The sequence below is a fragment of the Triticum urartu genome, unplaced genomic scaffold, assembly GCF_056163025.1.
Source record: "Triticum urartu cultivar PI428250 unplaced genomic scaffold, HENAU_Tu73 scaffold2, whole genome shotgun sequence".
Classification (NCBI taxonomy): Eukaryota; Viridiplantae; Streptophyta; class Magnoliopsida; order Poales; family Poaceae; genus Triticum; species Triticum urartu.
In genome coordinates, this window is record NW_028260368.1 from 6,093,167 (window position 1) to 6,114,851 (window position 21,685).

The 21,685-nt window shown below is 36.7% G+C and overlaps 3 non-coding genes across 3 annotated transcripts; 1 reads left to right on the forward strand and 2 right to left on the reverse strand.

Annotated features, from left to right (window-relative positions):
• Window positions 1-9,832: 9,832 nt before the first annotated feature.
• Window positions 9,833-9,904, reverse strand: TRNAR-UCU (transfer RNA arginine (anticodon UCU)). The gene has a single exon. It is a non-coding gene; the product is annotated as a tRNA-Arg (tRNA).
• Window positions 9,905-19,827: 9,923 nt separating this feature from the next.
• Window positions 19,828-19,900, reverse strand: TRNAT-UGU (transfer RNA threonine (anticodon UGU)). The gene has a single exon. It is a non-coding gene; the product is annotated as a tRNA-Thr (tRNA).
• A 1,665-nt stretch (window positions 19,901-21,565) lies between these two features.
• Window positions 21,566-21,638, forward strand: TRNAF-GAA (transfer RNA phenylalanine (anticodon GAA)). The gene has a single exon. It is a non-coding gene; the product is annotated as a tRNA-Phe (tRNA).
• The last annotated feature ends 47 nt before the right edge of the window (window positions 21,639-21,685 follow it).

The following is a 21,685-nucleotide window of genomic DNA, read 5'->3' on the forward strand; positions in this document are numbered from 1 at the left end:
ATTAAGAACTTTTCATACTGGCGGAGTATTCACAGGGGGTACTGCCGACCTTGTACGATCCCCTTCGAATGGAAAAATAAAATTCAATGAGAATTTGGTTCACCCCACACGTACCCGTCATGGGCAGCCTGCTTTTCTATGTTATATAGACTTGCATGTAACTATTCAGAGTCAAGATATTCTATATAGTGTGAATATTCCCTCAAAAAGCTTGATTCTAGTGCAAAATGATCAATATGTAAAATCCGAACAAGTAATTGCGGAGATTCGTGCCGGAACGTCCACTTTACATTTTAAAGAAAGGGTACAAAAGCATATTTATTCTGAATCAGACGGCGAAATGCACTGGAGTACTGATGTTTACCATGCGCCCGAATATCAATATGGTAATCTTCGCCGATTACCAAAAACAAGCCATTTATGGATATTGTCAGTAAGTATGTGCAGATCCAGTATAGCGTCTTTTTCACTCCACAAGGATCAAGATCAAATGAATACTTATGGTAAAAAAGATAGGGAAATTCTTGATTATTCAACGTCGGATCGAATCATGTCCAATGGCCATTGGAATTTTATCTATCCTTCTATTTTTCAAGATAATTCAGATTTGTTGGCGAAAAAGCGAAGAAATAGGTTCGTCATTCCATTACAATATCATCAAGAACAAGAGAAAGAACTAATATCCTGTTTTGGGATTTCGATTGAAATCCCCCTTATGGGTGTTTTACGTAGAAATACTATTTTTGCTTATTTTGACGATCCCCGATACAGAAAAGATAAAAAGGGTTCAGGAATTGTTAAATTTAGATATAGGACCCTAGAAGAAGAATATAGGACTCGAGCGGAAGACTCAGAAGAGGAATATGAGACCCTAGAAGACGAATACAGGACCCGAGAGGACGAATATGAATATGAAACCCTAGAAGAATCTAAATATGGAATCCTAGAAGACGAATACGAATATGAAACCCTAGAAGACGAATATGGGAGCCCAGAAAACGAATATGGGAACCCAGAGAACGAATATAGGACTTTAGAGAAAGACTCAGAAGAGGAATATGGGAGCCCAGAGAGCAAATATAGGACCCAAGAGGACGAATATGGAACTCTAGAGGAAGACTCAGAAGACGAATATGGCAGCCCCGGGGAAAGCGCAGAGGAAAAATATGGTACTTTAGAGGAAGACTCAGAAGAAGATTCAGAGGACGAATACGAGAGCCCAGAGGAAGATTCCATCTTAAAAAAAGAGGGTTTGATTGAGCATCGAGGAACAAAAGAATTTAGTCTAAAATACCAAAAAGAAGTAGATCGGTTTTTTTTCATTCTTCAAGAACTTCATATCTTGCCGAGATCTTCATCCCTAAAGATACTTGACAATAGTATTATTGGAGTGAATACACAACTCACAAAAAATACAAGAAGTCGACTAGGCGGACTGGTCCGAGTGAAGAGAAAAAAAAGCCATACGGAACTCAAAATATTTTCCGGAGATATTCATTTTCCTGAAGAGGCGGATAAGATATTAGGTGGCTGTTTGATACCGCCAGAAAGACAAAAAAAAGATTCTAAGGAATCAAAAAAAAGGAAAAATTGGGTCTATGTTCAACGGAAAAAAATTCTCAAGAGCAAGGAAAAGTATTTTGTTTCCGTTCGCCCTACAGTGGCATATGAAATGGACGAAGGAAGAAATTTAGCAACACTTTTCCCGCAGGATCTCTTGCAAGAAGAAAATAATCTCCAAATTCGACTTGTCAATTTTATTTCTCATGAAAATAGCAAGTTAACTCAAAGAATTTATCACACAAATAGTCAATTTGTTAGAACTTGCTTAGTAGTGAATTGGGAACAAGAAGAAAAAGAAAAGGCTGGTGCTTCCCTTGTTGAGGTAAGAGCAAATGATCTTATTCGCGATTTCCTAAGAATTGAGTTAGTCAAGTCCACTATTTCGTATACACGAAAAAGGTATGGTAGGACAAGTGCAGGACCGATTCCCCATAATAGGTTAGATCGCGCCAATATCAATTCTTTTTATTCCAAGGCGAAGATTGAATCACTTAGCCAACATCCAGAAGCTATTGGCACTTTGTTGAATCGAAATAAAGAATACCACTCTTTGATGATTTTGTCGGCATCCAACTGTTCTCGAATTGGTTTATTCAAGAATTCAAAACATCCCAATGCGATAAAAGAATGGAATCCTAGAATTCCTATTCGAGAAATTTTTGGGCCCTTAGGCGCTATTGTAGCTAGTATATCGCATTTTTCTTCATCTTACTATTTACTAACGCATAATAAAATCCTGTTAAAAAAATATTTGTTCGTTGACAATTTAAAACAAACCTTCCAAGTACTTCAAGAACTTAAATACTCTTTAATAGATGAAAATAAAAGGATTTCTAATTTCGATAGTAACATAATGTTGGATCCATTCCTTTTGAATTGTCACTTTGTCCATCATGATTCTTGGGAAGAGACATTGGCAATAATTCACCTTGGACAATTTATTTGTGAAAATGTATGTCTATTTAAATCGCACATAAAAAAATCCGGTCAAATTTTCATTGTAAATATGAATTCCTTTGTTATAAGAGCAGCTAAACCTTATTTGGCCACTACAGGAGCAACTGTTAATGGTCATTATGGAGAAATCCTTTACAAGGGAGATAGGTTAGTTACGTTTATATATGAAAAATCGAGATCTAGTGACATAACGCAAGGTCTTCCAAAAGTGGAACAAATCTTTGAAGCGCGTTCAATTGATTCATTATCCCCGAATCTCGAAAGGAGAATTGAGGATTGGAATGAGCGTATACCAAGAATTCTTGGGGTCCCTTGGGGATTCTTGATTGGAGCTGAGCTAACCATAGCCCAAAGTCGTATCTCTTTGGTTAATAAAATCCAAAAGGTTTATCGATCCCAAGGGGTACAGATCCATAATAGACATATAGAGATTATTATACGCCAAGTAACATCAAAAGTGCGGGTTTCCGAAGATGGAATGTCTAATGTTTTTTCGCCTGGGGAATTAATCGGACTATTGCGAGCGGAACGAGCAGGACGAGCTTTGGATGAATCGATCTATTATCGGGCAATCTTATTGGGAATAACAAGGGCTTCCCTGAATACCCAAAGTTTCATATCTGAAGCAAGTTTTCAAGAAACTGCTCGAGTTTTAGCAAAAGCTGCCCTACGAGGTCGCATTGATTGGTTGAAAGGCTTGAAAGAAAACGTAGTTCTGGGGGGGATTATACCTGTTGGTACCGGATTCCAAAAATTTGTGCATCGTTCCCCGACAAGACAAGAACCTTTATTTCGAAATAAAAAAAAAAAATCTATTCGCGTCGGAAATGAGAGATTTTTTGTTTCTCCATACAGAATTAGTTTCTTCAGATTCTGACGTAACAAACAATTTTTATGAGACATAAGAACCCCCATAAAAATATTTTTTACTTTACTAGACTTTTGAACTTAGAACACTAACAGGTCAAATTTTAGATTTTTAAGATTTTTATTTTAATAAGTAAAACAAGTCAGTTAATTCATTAAGGTGGTTATGTTTATACCATGTATCAATGGCCAACTCTTATCTTAGTACAAGGTTCTCTCGGAACAATTATTATTTATTTCAAGCTATTTCGGATCTTTCTTAATCTTCAAAAAGAACTAAATTCCGTAATGGAATGGTAGGATTAAAAAAAAGGAAGTGTGGAAAAAATGACAAGAAGATATTGGAACATTAATTTGAAAGAGATGATAGAAGCAGGAGTTCATTTTGGTCATGGTATTAAGAAATGGAATCCTAAAATGGCCCCTTACATTTCGGCAAAGCGTAAAGGTACTCATATTATAAATCTCGCTAGAACGGCTCGTTTTTTATCAGAAGCTTGTGATTTAGTTTTTGATGCAGCAAGTCAGGGAAAAAGTTTCTTAATTGTTGGTACCAAAAAAAGAGCAACAGATTTAGTAGCATCAGCTGCAATAAGGGCTCGTTGTCATTATGTTAATAAAAAGTGGTTCAGTGGTATGTTAACGAATTGGTCGATTACGAAAACTAGACTTTCTCAATTTAGAGACTTAAGAGCAGAAGAAAAAATGGGAAAATTCCACCATCTCCCAAAAAGAGATGTGGCAATCTTGAAGAGAAAATTATCTACTTTGCAAAGGTATCTCGGCGGGATCAAATATATGACGAGATTGCCAGACATTGTGATCGTCCTTGATCAGCAAAAAGAGTATATAGCTCTTCGGGAATGTGCCATTTTGGGGATTCCTACTATTTCTTTAGTCGATACAAATTGTGACCCGGATCTCGCGAATATATCGATTCCAGCCAACGATGACACTATGACTTCAATTCGATTGATTCTTAACAAATTAGTATTTTCAATTTGTGAGGGCCGTTCTCTCTATATAAGAAATCGTTGATTAAGAATATATAGTGAATTCTTGGGCAACTGCGTAAATTTATGGAATCACTTACTTTACTATATCTTTTTTTTTGCATAGAATTTTTTTTGCATAGAAAAAAGAAGGGGAATATTGATATATATTAGAGGGTATTGATATATATTATGATCTGATGTGCTTTCTTGGTATCCTAAATATAAGATTAATACTTCAAGTTGCTGAGTTGAGAAAGAGATGGTTGAATCAAAAGAATTCCTTTTTTGAAGTTCAATTTTTATCAGAGGACAATATGAATATTATACCTTGTTCCATTAAAACACTCAAGGGGTTATACGATATATCGGGTGTAGAAGTAGGCCAACACTTCTATTGGCAAATAGGAGGTTTCCAAATTCATGCCCAAGTACTCATCACTTCTTGGGTCGTAATTACTATCTTGCTAGGTTCAGTTGTCATAGCTGTTCGGAATCCACAAACCATCCCGACCGACGGTCAGAATTTTTTTGAATATGTCCTTGAGTTTATTCGAGACTTGAGCAAAACTCAGATTGGAGAAGAATATGGTCCCTGGGTTCCCTTTATTGGAACTATGTTCCTTTTTATTTTTGTTTCGAATTGGTCGGGTGCTCTTTTACCTTGGAAAATTATAGAGTTACCCCATGGGGAATTAGCAGCGCCCACGAATGATATAAATACTACTGTTGCTTTAGCTTTACTCACGTCAGCGGCATATTTTTATGCTGGTCTTAGCAAAAAAGGATTGAGCTATTTCGAGAAATATATTAAACCAACTCCAATCCTTTTACCAATTAACATCCTAGAAGATTTCACAAAACCATTATCGCTTAGCTTTCGACTTTTCGGGAATATATTGGCGGATGAATTAGTCGTTGTTGTTCTTGTTTCTTTAGTCCCCTTAGTAATCCCTATACCGGTCATGTTTCTTGGATTATTTACAAGCGGTATTCAAGCTCTTATTTTTGCAACATTAGCCGCAGCCTATATAGGTGAATCCATGGAGGGTCATCATTGAATTGACTCTTTTTGGAAATAGTATTTTTTTTTTTTGCAGCTTAGCTCAATTCATGCATGGTTCCAGATAATCTGCTTGGTTGCAAAAAAATAGTTAGAAATGCGTATGAATATATAGCCTAGAGTTGTAGGAGAGAGAATAGAATAGACTATATTATGGAATTTTCAAAGTATATATGCATTAAGGAGGGTGGAGTCAGGCTAGATCTATACTATAATATCCTTAATGTCTATAAGTGGAGTCCTCTTTTATGCAGGTTTCCACTTTAAGCAATGATTTTAGAATCCGATTCAATAGAAAATGAGAAAATATGCAAACAAAATAGAAGAAACAAATGTATATATATAGGATATTATATTATATATTCCTAGGTTAGATTCATTATCTAATCCGATATATGGATATGGAATTCCCTTCTATGTAGTTCGGACAATTCACATTATCATTTCAATTTGATTTCAATTTGTACTTTTTAGTTACTTTACTTCTCCCCAATAGAGCTTAGAAGTAAGAATTTATTGGTTGATTGTATCCTTAACCATTTCTTTTTTTTGACACGAGGAACTACTCACCATGAATCCACTAATTGCTGCTGCTTCTGTTATTGCTGCTGGATTGGCCGTAGGGCTTGCTTCTATTGGACCTGGAGTTGGTCAAGGTACTGCTGCAGGACAAGCTGTAGAAGGTATTGCGAGACAGCCAGAAGCAGAAGGTAAAATACGAGGTACTTTATTGCTTAGTCTAGCTTTTATGGAAGCTTTAACAATTTATGGACTAGTTGTGGCACTAGCGCTTTTATTTGCGAACCCTTTTGTTTAATCTTAAAAAAAAAATTCTTTCGATTTCGATTAGATACTTTTTTCTTTTTTTAGTAAATTGGTATTTGCTTCCACAATTCCAATTATATCAATACTTTATTTAATTTACTCCTATTTATTACTCCTGGAATTATCTATTTATCGGGACAGATAATACCCCATTCTAGGAAGGGCTGAGTTGAGTATTATTAATTTAGAAGATATGCTCACCTTCTTATTTCCCGTCCTTAGTTTAGGAAAGTGGAAAGTTTTTTCCTTTTATTTTAGGAATTTTGGGAACAGAACATTTCAACAAAGGAAGTCTTTCACCGGTCAAACAAGACGTAAGACTTAATCTAAAAGAAATTACTAGATTGAATCTATTTGCATTAAAAAAACCGATCAAAAAAGGGCGAGCGAAGTAAGTGATCGAAAAACTTTGTTCTTTGTTCGTCCTATCTATAAGAGGAGAGCATATGAAAAATGTAACCCATTCTTTCGTTTTTTTAGCTCACTGGCCATCCGCTGGCAGTTTCGGGCTTAATACCGATATTTTAGCAACAAATCTAATAAATCTAACTGTAGTGGTTGGTGTTTTGATTTTTTTTGGAAAGGGAGTGTGTGCGAGTTGTCTATTTCAAGAATAGATTGGATCTATCCGGCTGCACTTTATAATATTTTTTAGTATTTTTCGGATAAATAAGAAAAGGGTGCACGATCTCGACGAATTACTTCTGAATAAATTCAGAAATCATATGGAAGAACCATAGCATTTCGCGACTCATTGGTAAATCAACTTTGATTCTCTATAAACCAAGAATGTGAGACCATTAACACGGTTAAAGCTAAACTGCTTGAAGTCCAGGCAAAAAGAGGTACTCTTTCTACAACTATATTAGTATTAGTACCAATTTAAACGGGAAATAGCTAATGTAAAATTTATCTGATATAGAACACTCATATCGATAAAATGGTTTGAACTATTTACTAGAAAAAAAAGGGGGCACCCTGCCCTTTTTTAACCAATGCCGAATCGACGACCTATGTATAAAAAAGAGAAATTTTTTGGATTTGAAGAAAAAAAAAATAAAAAAGAATTCTATTAATTTTCATTTTCCATTTATTTAGTTAGTTTTTCTTAATGAAATTGAAATTATTAACTAGAGGGCAAATAAAAATAAAGAAACAACTTTGCTGACCATGATATATTTTTATCTAGGCGGAAGAGTCCTCTTAATATTTATCTAGTCTTATATAGGTTTCGGTATATTGAAATATAAACATAAAAAAGAAGATAGAGGATAGGCTCATTACTTAAAAAAAAGATATGGAAATAGCTATAGAAAAAAAAAAAAGGAGCGTGAGAGCCAAATGAATCGAAAGATTCATGTTTGGTTCGGGAAGAGATCATAAAAGTTGTAAACTTACAAAATAATCTACTTTCATTAAAAGATTTATTAGATAATCGAAAACAGAGGATCTTGAGTACTATTCGAAATTCAGAAGAATTGCGTAGAGGGACCATTGAGCAACTCGAAAAAGCTCGGATTCGATTACAGAAAGTCGAACTAGAAGCGGATGAGTATCGAATGAATGGATACTCTGAGATAGAACGAGAAAAAGCAAATTTGATTAATGCTACTTCTATTAGTTTGGAACAATTGGAAAAGTCTAAAAACGAAACCCTTTATTTTGAAAAACAAAGGGCAATGAATCAGGTCCGACAGCGGGTTTTCCAACAGGCCGTACAAGGAGCTCTAGGAACTCTGAATAGTTGTTTGAATACCGAGTTACATTTCCGTACGATTCGTGCTAATATTGGCATTCTCGGGTCCCTGGAATGGAAGAAATAATTAAATTAATTAGGCCTTGAACTTCTACTTTCGTTTAGAATTTAGGCATTATTTTTCCCCTTGCTTCCGAAAAAAGAGTCAAGAAACACTAATGGCAACCCTTCGAGTCGACGAAATTCATAAAATTCTCCGCGAACGTATTGAACAATATAATAGGAAAGTAGGGATTGAGAATATAGGTCGCGTAGTTCAAGTGGGGGATGGGATTGCTCGTATTATAGGTCTTGGTGAAATAATGTCAGGTGAATTAGTCGAATTTGCAGAAGGTACTAGGGGTATTGCTCTGAATTTGGAATCCAAAAATGTTGGGATTGTATTAATGGGCGATGGGTTGATGATACAAGAGGGAAGTTTTGTAAAAGCAACAGGAAGAATTGCTCAGATACCCGTGAGTGAGGCTTACTTGGGTCGTGTTGTAAATGCTCTGGCTAAACCTATTGATGGGAAAGGCGAAATTATAGCTTCCGAATCTCGCTTAATTGAATCTCCTGCTCCAAGTATAATTTCCAGGCGTTCCGTATACGAACCTCTTCAAACAGGGCTTATTGCTATCGATTCGATGATCCCTATAGGGCGCGGTCAGCGAGAGTTAATTATTGGGGACAGACAGACTGGCAAAACAGCAGTAGCCACAGATACAATTCTCAATCAAAAAGGGCAAGGTGTAATATGTGTTTATGTAGCTATCGGTCAAAGAGCATCCTCCGTAGCTCAAGTAGTAACTACTTTCCATGAGGAGGGGGCCATGGAATACACTATTGTAGTAGCTGAAATGGCGGATTCACCTGCTACATTACAATACCTCGCTCCTTATACGGGAGCAGCCCTGGCTGAGTATTTTATGTACCGCGAACGGCATACTTTAATAATTTATGATGATCTCTCCAAACAGGCACAAGCTTATCGCCAAATGTCCCTTCTATTAAGAAGACCTCCCGGACGTGAGGCTTATCCAGGGGATGTTTTTTATTTGCATTCACGCCTTTTAGAAAGAGCCGCTAAATTAAATTCTCTTTTAGGCGAAGGAAGTATGACCGCTTTACCAATAGTTGAGACTCAATCTGGAGACGTTTCCGCCTATATTCCTACTAATGTAATCTCCATTACAGATGGACAAATATTCTTATCTGCGGATCTATTCAATGCCGGAATTCGACCCGCTATTAATGTGGGTATTTCTGTTTCCAGAGTAGGATCCGCGGCTCAAATTAAAGCCATGAAACAAGTAGCTGGCAAATCAAAATTGGAACTAGCGCAATTCGCAGAGTTACAAGCCTTTGCACAATTCGCCTCTGCTCTCGATAAAACAAGTCAGAATCAATTGGCAAGGGGTCGACGATTAAGGGAATTGCTTAAACAATCCCAGGCAAATCCTCTCCCAGTGGAAGAGCAGATAGCTACTATTTATACCGGAACAAGAGGATATCTTGATTCGTTAGAAATTGAACAGGTAAATAAATTTCTGGATGAGTTACGTAAACATCTAAAAGATACTAAACCTCAATTCCAAGAAATTATATCTTCTAGCAAGACATTCACCGAGCAAGCGGAAATCCTTTTGAAGGAAGCTATTCAGGAACAGCTGGAACGGTTTTCTCTTCAGTAACAAATAAATTTTGCATGTCTACTCTTGTTAGTAGAATAGGAATCGTTGAGAAAGCTTTTTCATTTGAATCATGCAAAAAAAGTTTTCTTTGTTTTTAGTTTAGTATAGTTATTTAAAGAATAGATAGAAATAAGATTGCGTCCAATAGGATTTGAACCTATACCAAAGGTTTAGAAGACCTCTGTCCTATCCATTAGACAATGGACGCTTTTCTTTCATATTTTATTCTTTCTTTTATTTTTTTGCTTCTTCCGAGAAAAAACTGTTAGACCAAAAACTCTTTTAGGAAATCAAAAAATCCAGATACAAATGCATGATGTATATATTATATCATGCATATATCATAAAGAAGGAGTATGGAGGCGGTAGTGGGAATCGAACCCGCAACCCCAAGGTTATGAGCCTTATGAGCTACCAAACTGCTCTATACTCTTAAACTAAAGAGGGGTAACTAGTGGATAAAAGAGGGTTGGATACGCCCCTCTACCAATATCTATACAAATAGAATAGTCCATTTATACAGAATGGTAAAGAGGGCTCCTCTATGATTATCAATTCCAGAAATCCATACAAATACGAAAGGGTATTTTATCCTTACCAACTGGATCTTGTTGCACCCGGTAACAAACATTCATAAACCATTTCTCGAAGTACGTGTCCGGATAGCCCAAAATGTCGATAGTTAGCTCTAGGTCTTCCGGTCAAAAAACAACGTCGATGAAGGCGTGTAGGTGCACTATTACGCGGTAGGGATTGCAATTTTTCTCGCATTTTCGTTTTTTCACTCAAACTCAAGGGAGAAACTTTGCTTCTTATCTTTTTTTTTAAAGATTGACGAATCAAATGATATTTCTGTTCTAATTTCTGCCGCTTCTTCTCCCTCTGAATCAAACTTTTTTTTGCCATAATGTGTCGTTGCTATTATTACCAAGTATACGGTTCTAATCCTAGATGGAAAAATAAATAGAAAAAGAAATCTAAAAAGGCAGATCCTCCCTCTCTATCAAGAGTAATGAACTAGGTGCTGATACAGTACAAAAAAACAAACTAAATTAACCAAACTTGCCTGATGTTGAGGCAATCAAGAAAGCTGCATAAGTGAATATATAACCCACGGAAAAGTGAGCTAATCCAACCAATCTTGCTTGCACAATGGAAAGAGCCACGGGCTTATCTCTCCAGCGAATTAAATTAGCTAAAGGTGTGCGTTCATGAGCCCATGCTAAAGTCTCAATTAATTCCTGCCAATACCCCCGCCAGGAAATTAAGAACATAAATCCAGTAGCCCAAACAAGATGTCCAAATAAGAACATCCACGCCCATACCGATAAACTATTCATCCCAAAAGGATTATATCCATTGATAAGTTGTGAAGAGTTTAACCATAGGTAATCTCTTAACCATCCCATCAAATAAGTGGAGGATTCATTAAATTGTGAAACGTTGCCCTGCCATAATGTGATATGTTTCCAATGCCAATAAAAAGTAACCCACCCAATGGTATTTAACATCCAGAAAACTGCCAAATAAAATGCGTCCCAAGCAGAAATATCACAAGTACCGCCGCGCCCTGGGCCGTCACAAGGAAAACTATATCCAAAATCCTTTTTATCTGGCATTAATTTGGAACCGCGTGCATCTAAAGCGCCCTTTACTAAAATCAATGTAGTTGTATGCAAACCTAGAGCAATAGCATGATGAACCAAGAAATCCCCAGGTCCTATTGTTAAGAAAAGCGAATTACTATTCTCATTAACAGCATTCAACCATCCGGGCAACCATAGGCTTCGACCCGCATTGAAAGCGGGGCCATTCGTTGAAGATAAGAGTATATCGAACCCATATGTCGTCTTGCCATGAGCAGATTGTATCCATTGGGCAAATATAGGTTCGATCAAGATTTGCTTTTCTGGAGTACCAAAGCAAGCATGACGTCGTTATGAACATAAAGGCCCAAGGTATGGAATCCTAGAAAGAGGCTAGCCCAACTTAAATGAGATATGATAGCTTCTTTATGGTCTAACATTCTTGCCAATACATTATCCTCATTCTGTTCCGGATTGTAATCCCTAATGAAAAAAATAGCTCCATGAGCAAAAGCCCCTGTCATGATGAACCCTGCAATATATTGGTGATGAGTATATAAAGCAGCTTGAGTAGTAAAGTCTTGTGCTATGAATGCATAAGGAGGTAAAGAGTACATATGTTGAGCTACTAAGGAAGTAATAACCCCTAAAGAAGCTAGAGCAAGACCTAACTGAAAATGAATCGAATTGTTGATTGTGTCATAAAGGCCCTTATGCCCACGCCCTAATCGACCCCCCGGAGGAGTATGCGCTTCTAAAAGATCTTTAATACTGTGCCCAATTCCGAAGTTAGTTCGATACATGTGACCGGCAATGAGAAAAATAAATGCAATAGCTAAATGATGGTGAGCCATATCGGTCAGCCACAAACTTTGTGTTTGTGGATGGAATCCCCCAAGAAGAGTTAGAATGGCAGTTCCCGCTCCTTGAGCGGTACCAAATAAATGATTACTCGAATCAGGGTTTTGGGCATAAAGATTCCATTGACCCGTCAAAAGGGGTCCCAACCCCTGGGGATAGGGTAATACATCTAAGAAATTATTCCATCGAACGTACTCCCCCCTGGATGCGGGAATAGCAACATGAACTAAATGTCCTGTCCAAGCCAAAGAACTTACCCCGAAAAGTCCTGACAAATGATGATTGAGACGAGATTCCGCGTTTTTGAACCACGAAAGGCTTGGTTTCCATTTGGGTTGTAGATGTAACCAACCCGCTATTAAGGACAGCGTAGAAAGAAATAATAGAAAAAGAGCTCCAGTATAAAGATCCTCATTGGTGCGTAATCCTATTGTATACCACCACTGATAAACTCCAGAATAAGCAATATTCACTGGACCAGCAGCACCTCCTCGAGTAAAGGCTTCCACAGCGGGTTGACCAAAATGAGGATCCCAAATCGCATGAGCAATAGGTCTTACGTGTAAAGGATCCTGTATCCATGATTCAAAATTTCCTTGCCAAGCTACATGAAACAGATTTCCGGACGTCCATAGAAAGATTATTGCTAATTGCCCAAAGTGAGAAGCAAAAATGTTCTGATAAAGACGTTCTTCAGTAATATCATCATGACTTTCGAAATCATGTGCGGTAGCAATACCAAACCAAATACGACGAGTAGTGGGGTCCTGAGCTAAGCCTTGGCTAAACCTGGGAAATCTTAATTCCATAATGCCTTTCAAATCCTCCTAGCCACTATCCTACTGCAATAATTCTCGCTAAGAAGAATGCCCATGTCGTGGCAATTCCACCCAGAAGGTAATGGGTTACTCCTACAGCGCGTCCTTGTATAATGCTCAAGGCTCTAGGCTGAGTAGCAGGAGCAACTTTTAATTTGTTATGAGCCCAAACGATAGATTCAATGAGTTCTTGCCAATAACCACGGCCGCTGAATAAAAACATTAAACTGAAGGCCCAGACAAAATGAGCACCTAAGAAAAAAAGACCATATGCAGATAATGAAGAACCATAAGACTGAATGACTTGCGATGCCTGTGCCCACAAGAAATCTCGAAGCCACCCATTAATCGTAATGGAACTCTGTGCAAAGTTTCCCCTGTAATATGAGTTACCACCCCTTGATCACTTATAGTACCCCAAACATCCGACTGCATTTTCCAACTGAAATGGAAAATGACTACCGAAATTGCATTGTACATCCAGAATAAACCTAAGAAAACATGATCCCAGGCGGATACTTGACATGTTCCCCCTCGGCCAGGCCCATCGCAAGGAAAGCGAAAACCTAGATTTGCTTTATCGGGTATCAAACGGGAACTCCGAGCAAATAAAACACCTTTCAAAAGTATTAATACAGTCACATGTATGGTAAATGCATGAATGTGATGGACTAAAAAATCTGCGGTTCCTAATGGAATAGGTAACAAAGCCACTTTGCCACCTACTGCTACTAACTCGCCGCCTCCCCACGTTAAGCTAGTACTTGTTGTTGCACCAGGAGCTGTTACGCAGGCGCAGTAGCATGGATATTTTGTACCCATTGAGCAAAGATAGGTTGTAATTGTATGGCAGTATCCGAAAACATATCTTGTGGACGGCCTAAAGCACTCATGGTATCATTATGAATGTACAAGCCAAAACTGTGAAAACCTAGAAATATACATACCCAGTTAAGGTGGGATATGATTGCATCGCGGTGTCTAAGGACGCGATCTAATAGATCGTTGTATCGAGTAGTTGGATCATAGTCTCTTACCATAAAAATTGCTGCATGTGCAGCAGCACCGACTATTAGAAATCCGCCAATCCACATGTGGTGTGTGAACAAGGAAAGTTGTGTACCATAGTCAGTAGCTAGGTATGGATAGGGAGGCATAGAATACATATGATGGAGCTACAACAATGGTTGTAGAGCCTAGCATAGCTAGGTTAAGAGATAATTGAGCATGCCATGACGTTGTTAAGATTTCATAAAGACCCTTATGGCCTTGTCCTGTAAATGGGCCCTTGTGAGCCTCCAAAATATCTTTAAGTCCATGGCCAATACCCCAATTGGTCCTATACATATGACCTGCGATTAGGAAAAGAATAGCAATAGCTAAATGATGGTGCGCAATATCGGTCAGCCAGAGACCACCGGTTACTGGATCTAGTCCTCCGCGAAAAGTCAGAAATTCTGCGTATTTGGACCAATTTAAAGTGAAAAAAGGGGTTGCTCCTTCGGCAAAACTAGGATAAAGTTGAGCCAAAAGGTCCCGATTCAAGATAAATTCATGAGGAAGTGGTATCTCTTTAGGATCCACCCCAGCGTCAAGAAATTGGTTAATTGGTAAAGATACATGAATTTGGTGCCCCGCCCAAGAAAGAGACCCAAGTCCTAATAATCCCGCTAAGTGGTGATTCAACATGGATTCTACATCTTGGAACCAGGCCAATTTGGGAGCGGCTTTGTGATAATGGAACCAACCAGCAAAAAGCATTAACGCTGCAAAAATCAATGCACCAATTGCAGTACAATAGAGTTGTAATTCACTAGTTATTCCAGATGCTCGCCAAAGCTGAAAAAAACCAGAGGTTATTTGGATTCCTCGGAAACCCCCGCCTACATCACCATTCAATATTTCTTGCCCTACTATAGGCCAAACTACCTGAGCACTGGGTCCAATGTGAGTAGGATCACTTAGCCATGCTTCATAATTGGAAAAACGGGCGCCATGAAAGTACATGCCACTCAACCAAAGAAAGATAATGGAAAGTTGCCCGAAATGAGCACTAAAGACTTTTCGAGAAATCTCCTCCAAATCACCAGTATGACTATCGAATCGTGAGCATCAGCATGTAGGTTCCAGATCCAAGTGGTAGTATCAGGGCCCTTAGCTAGTGTTCTTGAGAAATGGCCGGGTCTGGCCCATTCCTCAAAAGATGTTTTTACAGGATCCCTATCCACAACAATTTTTACTTCTGGTTCCGGCGAACGAATAATCATTAAGTCCTCCTCTTTCCGGACAAGACATACAAAGAGACCCGCCAACTGTCTTTTTAGTGAATCTTTGAAAGATATATATTTTGAAAGATAGATTTTGAAAGATAGATTTTGAAAGATAGATATTGTGATTAGTTCTTTTCTTTACTATCTACCATCCTTCTATTTTTTTTTTAGTTATTCACTGGAGCAATTATATATTGAAGTCAATCCGAGGCAAGTGTTCGGGTCTATTATGACATAAAGATTAGGTGCCTAACGGACATTGTTTATCTTGAAAAACAAATATTTCTCGACGTAAGAAAAAAATCTTTTTTATTTTTAATTTAAGAAACTAGTGTATTTTTTTTGAGGGCATAAGCTCCTATCTATATCTACTTTCCTTGAGCATAATATAGGGTTTTTTATTTGATTCTAAATTCCAAGATAACTCATTAGAATTATTAATAAGATGGTCCTAATATATTAGCAATATTTAGATTGCCCCCTCTTTTTATTCACTTTATTACTTCTATTCTAGACCCTATCCCTATGGTTTTATTCTTATGAAATATCATATAAAATAGAAGGTATAAGAAATGGATATAATGAAATTCTTGATTCGATCTTACGACCTAATTTATTTGATTAATGGATCAACAACCAAACCACCCATTTTATGAAAAAGAAGGAGCATGGTCTTATTCAAATTCAAAGCGCTTCGTAATCTTCAACCAGTTCTGTGCTTCAATATAATTTCCCGGAGTAAGCGCTATAGCTTGTTTCCAATATTCAGCAGCTTGATCAAACCAAGCTTCCGCAATTTCCGAATCACCCTGTAGAATGGCCTGTTCTCCTCGGTCGGAATAGGAAGTTCCTTCCCTTAGAACCGTACTTGAGAGTTTCCTACCTCATACGGCTCAGAAATTGCTATCTGAATTTCCCCTATCTTAACTGAATTCGATTTATCAAAAATCGATCCAATTTGTTCTTGGGTTAAGCAGAAGAAATTAATTACCTAAGTTTCAAACCCTAATTTTTATCAATAATCAGTTTGATCTTTTTTCCCACCTTCAGAAGAATGAAGCATAGATAGATATAGAGCCTTCGTTCAAATTTTCTGAGAGGTAACTATCCCGGTTTCATATATGAAATCTCTATAGAATCCTTGAAAAGACTTTTTTCCATAAGAAAGAAAAAAGAACTTACTATCTTTGGGATCTGATACTACACCGCTGCTTAATCCCTTAGTGGATCGGCTCTATTACATAAGCGGATTCCTAAATTTTGCCCCATATCATGGGATAAGTAAGCAGTTTTTTTTAGTTGTATCGACCCAGTCGCTCACTAATTGATCTTTACGGTGCTTTCTCTATCAATTTGAGAAACTTTATCCATAGAGTAGTAGTATAGGCCATACTTTCTTCGTTTTTTGATTCTCGTGAAGTGTCCTTCCTTCCTACAGCTGATAGGGAAAAATCGTTGTTTTTACGATCCCTATGTAGAAAGCCCTTTTTTTCTAGTATTTACTAGAAAATTTGATCCTCTCTTTTTTTTTTTTCTTTCTATAGTGGAGATAGTCGCACGTAATGACAGATCACGGCCATATTATTAAAAGCTTGCGGTAAGAAGGGGTTTCGTTCTAGTGCCCGGAAATAATATTCCAAAGCCTTTGTATGCTCTCCATTGCTTGTGTGTATAAGGCCTATGTTATAGAGTATATAACTTCGATCATAGGGATCGATTTCTAGTCGCGTAGCTTCATAATAATTTTGCAAAGCTTCCGCATAATTTCCTTCGGATTGAGCCAACATCCGTTACGGTCGTTCATTCTATTCAAAAAATCTCCGTTCCAAAACCGTACATGAGGTTTTCATCTCATACGGCTCCTCCCTTCTGTACATAATAGTACTAAGCGAAATAATCTATAGAATCAAAATAGAATTAGTCCCGTCTCATTATGAACCGAAAGGGGCTGGTATTTTTCCAAGAAATCTCTAGCCAACCTTCCCACAAGAGGTTTTTCTTAACACCAATGAATTCTATTAATGCTAGAGGAAAACGATAGCTCCAATAATTTCTTTGTTCTCAACGCCTCCTATTTAGAGGAATTAGCTACTTCAACGATCTTTGATGGTTATAGGGGTATCCAAAGTACAAACCTGATGGTTGTTTGTTATCCCAACCATTCTTCCCAGCCCTGATACCGATCAGGAAAGGGGTAATTTCTAACAAAGTTTTTCTCTTGTTGATTCCTATTTCTAGGTGTAGTGCTTTTCGTCCCCTATGCTGCCTACGGATACTAATAGAGTAGGATTGGCCTGTAATCCATACCATACCATATCCTGTAGGTGTAACCTTTCGCTCAATACTCAAATCTACAATTGAAGTATCTGAAGCCGCATCAATCGAGGATACACGACGGAAGGAATTGTTAGTTCGCCTCACCTTCCCGAAGCGTGGGTTTGTTTGCTTTACAAATTTGGTTCTCTCTATGCCAACCCCCCTCTCTTTTTCGTAAGACTGAGGTATAGGTAGGGCTAAAAAAAAGCAAAAAAAAGAGTCAAATCGCACCATCTCTATAATAAGTAAATGCCTTTTTTTCTCCTGAGGTTGTCGGAATTATTCGCAATAAAATATTGGCTACAATTGAGGAGGTCTTATCAATGAAATTTCCATTTCCACGGGATCTAGGCATAATTCCCAACCCATTCTATATAGAATTGTTTTCATTCCTTCACAAAATAACATAAAAACAAACACATTCGATTCTTATAATTATAAATAGATTGATCCATATGCTCTACTCTAAATCCATATGCTTTAAATGGATAAGAGAGATATGGATTTTCCGCTCAGCTCAAATTGTATCCTTTTCCTTCTGCTTGGACACGAAGAGATATGAAATATTTGACTAAGACTGGATTTCATTCCACTTTCCTATTTCTGAACAACAACTTATGTTATCAACTATTTCGTGTTTTCAAAGTTATTAATTGTCTCATACCCTATTTTTGATTTCGATAGTATGGTGTAGCGTATCTTATGCAAACGGAATTCTAAGGTTTCTTTATTTTATTATGCAATAAGAAGAATTCTTCCATTTTCTTTTTCTTTAGTTGCGGGAAAACCCAAATTAAAAACTTTTATTTTATAGCGAGCGCAATTTCTAGTAAAAAATCCTGTATCCTTCCACTTAGATCAAAAGGAATTTTTCCAATAGAACTATGGAACCCCCGAGTGGTTGCGGTTGTACCTGTACTGCAGGAATAAGAAAACTCGCTATTCACTCAGTTTATTTTCCATAATAAGTTATGTAGGAGAGATGGCGAGCGGTTCAAGGCGTAGCATTGGAACTGCTATGTAGACTTTTGTTTACCGAGGGTTCGAATCCCTCTCTTTCCGTTTTTCTTAATTCATCAACGTTAAGGATCACAATGTATCAAATCAAATAACAATTTTTTCCAGCAATAATATAATATCTTATATTATCTTATTTTGATTTAATAGAAATTAGAAATTCTCTATAGCAAATTACTGTGGTATGTAAAATACACATAGAGGAAAAAAGAAAAAAGGATCCTAATCCTAGGGTTAATCAATTTTAGCTAGTTGATGGGAAAATACAAATTAATGGTAATGGTCTTAGGGCGATTTAGTTCGGGGAAAGGGGAAGGGGAAGAAAATTCTATGAACCTTTCCTTTTTTCGTTAAGTTCAAGTCTGACGAGAGTAATATTCTACAACTAACAACTCATTTATTTTGAGACCGACCCACTTCCTATCTAGGATTTTATTTACTAGTCCTTTATATTCCAACGTGTCAATCGCCAAATGCTTTGGCAATTTCCCCGGTCCGATGAAGCAATATAATTTTGAACCAGACCTTTTGATCTTTGGTTATCTTTCGTAGTAATAATATCTCGGGGTTTGCAACGAAAACTTGGTATATTGACTATACGACCATTAACTAAAATATGTCTATGGTTGACTAATTGGCGGGCCCCAGGAATGGTTGAAGCCATACCCAATCGAAAAAGGATATTATCCAAACGCATTTCAAGTAATTGTAGTAAAACCTGGCCTGTTGACCTTTTTGCTTTTCCAGCGATATGTACATATCTAAGTAATTGTCGTTCTGTCAGACCATAATGAAAACGCAATTTCTGTTTTTCTTGAAGACGAATACGATATTGCTCCTTTTTCCCAGAATTGAATTTTTTTTTAAGATTACTTCCGGATTTAGGTGTTTTTCTAGTGAGTCCTGGTAAAGCTCCCAGACGGCGTATTTTTTTTAAACGAGGTCCTCGATAACGGGACATGAAGACTCCTTTTTTTTATTTTATTGAAATTTCATTTTACACAATTAATTTCATTGTATTTACATTACAGAATACATCGAAATTAAAACTGAATTAAACTACAGGATAAACAGAGTAAAATCAACTAAAGTACCCCAAAAAATGGAATTTCATCAAATCTTTTTTTTTTGTATATATATTATTTATTTTATTGTTTTGTATCTAGCAAAATTGTAAGGTAAAAAACATAAAAGATCCTGGATTCTCCATTTAATTCGGAAAAAAAGAGATTCTTGTTCGTAGAACATCGATAGAGAAAAAAAAGCCGACTATCGGATTTGAACCGATGACCCTCGCATTACAAATGCGATGCTCTAACCTCTGAGCTAAGTGGGCTTACATAACGGAAATAGTGTAACAAATAGAAATAGGTATAGTATAGGAAATCCGTAAAATCTCAGATATTAGTTATTAATCTTAGCTATTAACTAGTTCTAAATTTGAAGTTATACTTATAAAAATAAAAAAATACTAAAACTTCTTAAAGATAAAGTTAGCTTGATATGCTTAACTATAGGATATTAAAAAATAAAATTATAGAATTTATTGGTATTTTCATTCGATCATTATAGACTTTATTATTTGTTAATATTTGAGGATTAATATTTCACTAAGGGGAACATAGAGTCAGAGTAAATAAAATTGCTAATTCTGATTAGAAAAAAAGAATAAATATCAAGCGTTATAGTATAATTTTGAATACTATAAAAAAGTAAGACGGGAGGTGGGGGAGATAAAAACTTTTGGATATATTGATTCGGATTGAATTGCAAATACATCAAGGATAGAATCAATTCAATTCTGAATTGCAATAAGCAAGCGAGGTCTCTCAAATAGAGTCGAACTGAACTGCTAGACTACGTTGAGTGATGAACTCAATGATTCAAAAAAAAAACTAAGAGATGGATGAAATTACACAAGGAATCCTGGTCTCAAAGAAGAGGGAATGGGGATATGGCGAAATCGGTAGACGCTACGGACTTGATTGTATTGAGCCTTGGTATGGAAACCTGCTAAGTGGTAACTTCCAAATTCAGAGAAACCCTGGAATTAAAAAAGGGCAATCCTGAGCCAAATCCGTGTTTTGAGAAAACAAGGGGTTCTCGAACTAGAATACAAAGGAAAAGGATAGGTGCAGAGACTCAATGGGAAGCTGTTCTAACGAATCGAGTTAATTACGTTGTGTTGTTAGTGGAATTCCTTCTAGTTCTAAATTAGAGAAAGAGGGGTTTTATACCTTATACATTTAATAAACACGTATAGATACTGACATAGCAAACGATTAATCACAGAACTCATATTATATTCTAATTATAATATAGGTTCTTTATCTTTTTTAAAAATGAAATTAGAAATGATAATGATTATGAAATAAAAACTCATATCATAATTTTTTTTTTTCATTATTGTGAATCCACTCCAATCGAATATTGAATAATCAAATTCTTCAATTAAAATTCAAAGTTTTCGAGATCTTTAAAAAAGTGGATTAATCGGACGAGGACAAAGAGAGAGTCCCATTCTACATGTCAATACTGACAACAATGAAATTTCTAGTAAAAGGAAAATCCGTCGACTTTATAAGTTGTGAGGGTTCAAGTCCCTCTATCCCCAAATCCTCTTTTATTCCCTAACTATACTATATTATTATTATTTATCCTCTTTTTTTTTTTCTTTTTATCAATGCACTTTTTTTTCTTTTTATCAATGCAATGGGTTTAAGATTCATTAGCTTTCTCATTCTACTCTTTCACAAAGGAATGCGAAGAGAACTCAATGGATCTTATCCTATTCATTGAATAGATTTCTTTTTTATTAGAGTATCGGCAAGAAATCTTGGTTATTCACTCTATTTTTAAGTTTTATTTAAGTAAACCATGCACAATGCATAGGACTACCCCCCCCATTTTCAAATTTAAAATTTGAAATACTTTAATTAATTTTTAGTCCTTTTAATTGACATAGATACAAATACTCTACTAGGATGATGCACAAGAAAAGGTCAGGATAGCTCAGTTGGTAGAGCAGAGGACTGAAAATCCTCGTGTCACCAGTTCAAATCTGGTTCCTGGCAGAGAAAAAAAAAAAAAAGATCCACCGAATAGGTATTGATCCAAATAC